Genomic DNA, 7,655 nt, shown 5'->3' with positions numbered 1-7,655 from the left:
GAAACCCCAAAATAACAATCAAATGTGTAAATTATTAGAAAGGAATATACATATTCTGCATAGGACATTGAAAGAAACAATATCTAAAAGGTAATAAGCTTACAGCAAAGAATATTATAAATAGCAAAGGTAATGATAGACATATAAAAGTAAAGGTATGAACTTAGAATATACATTAAATATAAAAAGGTTATCATATCAAATACTTTAAAAGTATGGGGAAGAACTCAGAAAAGTACCTAAATACGGAGAATTTAAATTTGGGGTTATTTAATTTAATGACAAAAATACTTCATAATTGATGTACATGTTTTGAAATATACTTTTCCTCCTGGGCTACATGACAATGTTGAACTTTGTACACATTCTTTTTAATCTTCTTATGGGAACTTGTAATTTAAAAGTTAGTGCTTCATAGTATTTCTATTATTTTTTTGTCTGTTTGTTTCTTCAGGAATTTTCTTGCTTTTTTCCATAATGGCCGTAATAATTTACATTTCCAAGAACAGCATATAAGTTAATCTTTCTCAAAATCCTCACCAGTATTTGTTAAATTTTGTCTTTTTGATGATACCTTCTAACTGCAAAGAGATGATATTTCATTGAGGTTTTATTGGCATTTCCCTGATGATTACTGGGATTGAACATTTATTTTCATACATTTGTTGACTATTTTCTCTCTTCTCTTGAGAACTGTCTATTTAGATCCTTCACCTATTTTCAAAATTGTTTTTGGATATTAATGTTTTTTAATTCCATTATATTCTTGATAACAATCTTTTGTCACTTGAATAATTTGCAAATATTTCTTGACTTTCTATAGGTTGTTTTTAAACTGTTAATGATCTTTATTTTTCAGAATCATTAGTTTGACATAATCTGATTTCCCTATTTTTCCTTGTGTTACTTATGCTTATACCCATGTATTAAAATGTTGTCCCTGTGTTTTCTTGCACTGATTTTATACCTTTAGACTTTTAGATTTAATCATTTAATCCATTTTGAATTTATTTTTGTGGATGTGTGAAGAAGGGAATTACTTTCATTATTCTGCATATGTACATCCAATTTTAGAAGTACCATTTATTGAAAACAATTGTCTCCTCCACCACATGATCTTTGTGCCTTTGTAAAAAAAATAATAATAATAATTCAGTTAGCTAGGCACTGTGGTGTACTTCTATAATCCCAGCAGCTCAGGATCCTGAGGCACGAGGATCAAAGCCATCCTCAGCAATTTAACAAGACCCTGACCAACTAGTGAGAACCTACCTTAAAATAATAAAAATGAATTGGACTAGGGATGTAGCTCAGTGGTAAAGTACCTCTGGGTTTAATCCTTTGTACAGAAAGAAAGAAAGAAAGAAAGAAAGAAAGAAAGAAAGAAAGAAAGAAAGAAAGAAAGAAAGAAAGATTCAGTTAACTGTATGAACATGGATTAATTTCTGGTTTCTATCTTGTTTCATTTGCATATGTGAGTTTTATGCTAGTACTATATTTGTTTAGTTGCTGTAGTTTTGAAATACTTTTAAAAGTCAGGTACTAATGTCTCTGGCTTTGTTTTGTTTTATTTTGCTTTTGTTAAATGTTCTAACAAGATTGGTTGTTACAAGATTGGTTATTCTGAGTCTTTTGTGTGTTTATTTGAATTTTAGGTTTATTTTTTCTATTGCTTCATTTATTCAAGGAATTTTAAAGAGATATGTGTTAGTTAAGAAAAATGAATGGCAAATATACTAGCAAGAGATATCATCAGATAAGTTAGAAGGAGCCAGGACAAGGTGACTTTGAAAAATTCTAAAGATGGCGACTTTCTTTCCTCCTATATAGCCACTGGTGAGCTTTGAGGGAAAAAAAAGAAAAATAATAAATTTTAAAATAATTATTTTATCTTCTATGTTGAAAATAATAATAGATGCCCAAGAGTATGATGGGAAACCTGTTCATTGCTTATTACAATAATCTAGGGAAGGATTCCATGGTGACTTGGTCAGAAACAGAAGAGTATAAGGGTATTAAGTCAAATTCTGGATATATTTTGAAGGTACCACCAATTTGAAATGTCCTGTTAAATTTGAAAAAGACTTATTAAAAAAAGAGAATAAATTAGGATGACTAAAAGATTATTTAAGAGTACCTTGATATATTTAGATGGACCAACATGAGGTTAGATGATGCAGAAGAAAAAAAGAAATCTCACAAAGCAGAATTCTCCAAAAGAGAATAAAACATATTGTCCTATGATGTAAACTCTATACCAGTGGTTGTATTGGGTTCACTGAAAAGTTCAAGAACTGGCACTATCATAGATGAACCAGCATTGAGTTAGGCACTGGAAACAAAGACAATAAATCTGAGTGTAAATAAATGAATCATAAATTTTAAAACAATAGGCCATGTGTTACATATTAAATTATGTAACTACAATTTTGAAAAGTCCTTTTGATACCAGCAAGAAGTTCTTTTCTGTTAACATCATGAAGGGCAATGTTTCTCTAAGTCCAAATTTATATCAAAATCTAATTGGAATTGAGAGAGTAGGAGCACCATTCTATAACATTTATAACATAATTTATTTTGTAGAAGTTATGTTTTTTTAATAAGTATTCTTCTGCAACTGGAGAAAAAGGATATTTGGAGAATACTTTCAAGATTCATTAAACAATTGGAATATTTTTCTGCCAGATTAAAGGCCCAATGATCAATTTTTAAAAACTAATTTTTTAACAACATCATGAATGTTGGCACTAATGACCCGTTAACTAACCCAGGCTGACTCCTTACTCCCTGGTGAGTGAGCTAGATCAAGGACTCAAAGGCGGTTTCAATAGTTAATGATGATAAATCAGACCACCGTCAGGGATTGGTTAACAACAGTTCCGAGAACGTGATCAGCTCGTGCTTGCCATATAGTCCTATGGGACTCCCACTTGCGTGAATCTCCCATGCCTTGCTGACCTTTAAACTGATTGGTTCAACCTAGCCTCCACCCTACATAAAAGCTGTGTGATTTCCTCAATAAACGAGATTCTTGCTGTGCCTTGTGTGCTGACAGACCTCCAGACTCTGGTGTGATTTCTTTGCCGCCGACACTCATCATCCTGCCCGGCCCCATATTCTCCTCAGGTGGCCCCTGAGGAGGTACATCAGACCTTGTTGCCTGACAGGGAGCAACATATGCTCTTCCTGCAAACTCGAATGCCTCCTTCTTCTCTCCCTCTTAATCCCTCTTCCTTCTCCAACTTCAACTCAGCTGTTTCTGCTTCCATTTCCTGGCCCAGCCCACCTAGTCCTCCTGCCACGAGGTCCCACAATGCCAGTGTGGAAGGAGTAACCAGCCGAACCATCAAGTGGCATGTCCTAGTAAGGAGTATAATATAGTAGCCCCATTCTCTACAAGTAGTGGGAGATAATTGTTTCACAATTTTTTGCATCCAAACCGGAATTGATTACTATCCAGGATAAAGGGTTAAAATGCCCTAGGCATCAAGTTTCTGCTAGAACATTTCAGATCCAGAACTCAGTCAAGACTTACATTGAAATGTAAATAGAGAAAGTCTGAAGGCTCAGTAGGAGACTGGTCTCAAACTCAAGGAAGAAAAAAAAGGTAAAAAGAGTCTTACCTAAACTCCAGCAACAGTAAATTTTATGGTGTTTTACTAAAGTAATTAACAGCGGTATCATTTTTCCAGGACTCTTGTTTTTTTGAATTCTACATTTTTATTTTGAGCTCATGACTTTTTTGATCAGTTCTATTTATTTTTTGTTCAACTAGAGTTTTTGAACATCTGTTACATTGCAATGAAGATTCACCTATAAAGTTACAAGGCCTTTGAGTTTGTGTTATGTGTATGTTGTGCTGTTTGATGTCATGTTTTGTCTGTATCAAAACTGAGTGCTCCTAAAATTAAAATTTAAAAATGGATCCAAATATTTTAAATTCATGTGATTTAAAAAGGTTCAATTTAAATTGGGTAAATTAATAGAAGTAAAATGTCTTTAAAATTAACTCATAAGTCTCTAGGTGGTCAAACTAATAAAATGTTGAAGTCTATAAAATGTCTAATATCAATTTTTCTAGGACTTTTCTTCAACAGGAAAGAAATGACAAATACTGTTTAAACTTGTCTGACATCTTGTTTTTATAACACTTGTCTGATATCTTGTTTTTTTTACAATAAGAGGAGTGAATTAGAATTGACATGTATGGAATTACTCAAATGTGTTTGTTAGAGACATCTGATTAATTTACAAAGATATTCCATGGAGTAACATACTTAAAAACATTATTCTTTGTATATTAAATGTGTTCATATTTTCCAGGTATACAAGCCTTTAAAGCAGAAAATTTATCAAGCTGCTAGTCTCCAAATTAAACTTGTCTGTAATGGTAAACCTATCATTTACTATTCTATATAGGACCTGTCATCAATACGGTTTATGTAAAATTTGTTAAATGTATTTCTAAAAGTTATTGAGAGCCTGATTTGTTTAAAGGTTAAGCATGAAAGCATTTTGCCACTTTGCCACACAAAAGGAAACTTAAAAGCTCTCTCAGCCTTTCTTTAATTAATGTTTTAGATATAATGTTAATTTGTGTTAAATAATGTTCATATAGACTCAGGAGTCAATATATGTAAACTGCTTAAAATGACATTTAAGAAAGAGTGTAATGTGCAGTAGCAAAAATGAAACAACAGTGATTGAGATTGGGGTCTCTGACCTCATGACTTTGGACAGTGGACTCCCTTGAGAGCTACACACAGCTCTTAACATTGCACTTTGCAGCTCTACCATCTTAGATCTACAGGCTTAACTTGATTCTTTGGCCACTGTCATCCTGCAAAATCATCGTGGTTTAGATCTGCTAACTGTAAAGGAAGGAAGGCTTTGCGTGTTTCTTGGTGAGAAATGATGTTTCTACACCAACCGCTCTGGCATTGAACAAGATAAAATCAAAAACCTACAAGAAGATCTGGAACGTCATAGGAGCAAGTTCCACTCTAATTTCCTCTGGACTGGGTTATACGGGTTGCTCCCCTACTGCCTCCCGCTTAGGGGACCACTGTTCACCATTATCCTTGTGCTCACCTTTGAGCCTTGCATAGTCAGTAAGCTTATCCATTTCCTGAAAAGCTAGGCTAAGTCTGTGCAGCTCATGGTGGTCCAACAGCATTATACCGCTCTTGATAATGATGATTGGGAGCCCTATAGGATCATAGATCACTTGTATCAGGACACTGGGGTCTAAGTGTCTCTCCCTTAAGCCCTGCTCCTCCTAAGGGACCCGCCTGAAGTGCTAAAGTGGTAGTCGATGATGGGTAAAATCATCAGAGAAGGACAACCTAAGACAGGCGCACCTTCGAGTAAGGCAGACCCCCAAACTGCTAGGGTGATGTTCCATGATGGGTAAGACCATCCCAGGGGCAACCTAAGACAGACACACCCTTAATATAAAACAAAAAAGGGGGATATGTTGGGACTAATGACACATTGACTAGCTCAGACTGACTCCTTACTCCCTGGCAAGTGAGCAAGATAAAAGCTCAAAGGTGGTTTCGAAGGTTAATGATGATAAATCTGACCACCGTCAGGGATTGGTTAAGAACAGTTCTGTGAATGTGATCAGCTCATGCTTGCCATATAGCCCTATGGGACTCTCACCTGCATGAACCCCCTGTGCCTTGCTGACCTTTAAACTGATTGGTTCCTGCCTAGCTCCCACCCTACAGAAAAGCTGTATGATTTCCTCAATAAACGAGTTCCTGCTGTGACTGGTCTCCCTGATGCGTCTGATTGTCCTCCGCCTGGAGGGCTGGGAGCGGGCGGTCAGTTGGCCCTACCTATCCCGGTCTGACCTTGTTGGGGAGTGTCCCCTTCCCTTGTCGCTGGTCGAGAAGAGCAAATGGGCTTAAGACCCCCAACACATGAAAGTTTTATGTCTCAAAAGACATATATCTGAACTTCAGTTTTGATGAGTAGCACAAGTGAAAAGAAGTTTACCCCTTCATATTTTAGTAAGATTTTCAGGTTTCTTCAAGGAGAAAAAATAGGAAGAGTATGGGAATATGTAAACTGACAGTCTTGACAAATTTCAGAATGAGATTACTTGGACACTTATTTCAATGAGGGTATATGGATGTAACCATATGTAGGTATTAAAAACAGACAAAATTATAAAGTTATGCTTTTAAATAATTTTCATCATCATGAAATATGCAGCATATTTTGAATGTGTGTAGAAATGTATATATGATAAATATACTCAAAATATTTGAAAAAATAGTAGAGGTCTTTAAGAGTTAATCTAATGAATGGCTGTAATTCATATATACACAGTGAATAAATGCATAGGGCTTCTCCAGAGAGACTTAGAGGATAATGAAGATATGTTGTAATAATTATGGATATTGAATAAAATACAATTTTAGATTGTAAGTAAAAACCTAGAATGAAACATATAATGTCATATAAAATTCAAAATACACAAAGTAGTCCCATAAAGACATAAAGTCATATAGATATAAATATCAGTCATGAATATAGCACCATTTTGTGGAAGACTGCAAAAGGCAACACATATTCCATTATAATTCACTTTTGACATTTAATTGAATAAAATCTATGCCTCTATGCAGGCTTCAACTGCCTTAAAAAGTCTCTTACAAAATTTATGTTGTCTCTTTCAAAAAACAAAATTTCTTCATTTGGATAGTGAATTTAATATTACAGACAGATATTTACAAGTTCTTTCAAAAAATTTTTAGTAGTAGATGGATAAAATACTTTTATTTTATTTATTTATTTTTATGTGGTGCTGAAGATCCAACCCAGTGCCTGACACATGCTAGGCAAGTACTCCACCACTGAGTTACATCCCCAGCCCTGTTTACAAGTTTTAAGTCAATGAATATGCATATCCCTGTCCTATATGTATGAATAATATCCCTGAAATCATATATATGTATGTAAGCATGTATATATGTATGCATTTGTATATATATATGTATGTGTGTGTGTGTGTGCATACATATATGCATAGATATGTAAGTTAGTAAGTTAGGATAATCACTCAAAATTAAAATAATACTTCAATAATTATTTGTTATTTATTTTTTACACATGACATTTTGATTCATTTTACAAAAATGGGGTACAATGTTTTATTTCTATGGTTGTAGATTCACACCATTCATATAATCATACATGTAGATAGGGTAATGATGTCTGTCTCAGTTTACTGTCTTTTCTTTCCCCACCCCACTCCACCCCATTTCCCTCTACACAATTCAAATGGCCTCCATTCTTCTCTTATCCCCTGACTATCCCCCATCCCATTATGTATCGTCATCCTCTTATCAGAGAAAATATGTGGCTTTTGTTTTTTTGGGTTTGGCTTATTTCACTTAGCATGATATTCTTCAATTCCATCTGTTTACCAACAAATGCCATGATTTTATTATTCTTTATGGCTGAGTATTATTCGATTGTGTATATATACCACAGTTTCTTTATCCATTCATCTCGGTCAGGGTCTTAAGCCCCCTTCTCTTCTCGACCAGCAACAAGGGAAGGGTACACTCCCCAACAAGATCAGACCGGGATAGGTAGGGCCAACTGACTGCCCGCTCCCAGCCCTCCAGGCAGAGAACAAT

This window comes from Sciurus carolinensis, chromosome X, assembly GCF_902686445.1.
Source record: "Sciurus carolinensis chromosome X, mSciCar1.2, whole genome shotgun sequence".
In the NCBI taxonomy this organism is placed as follows: domain Eukaryota; kingdom Metazoa; phylum Chordata; class Mammalia; order Rodentia; family Sciuridae; genus Sciurus; species Sciurus carolinensis.
This window is presented reverse-complemented; position numbering follows the sequence as displayed.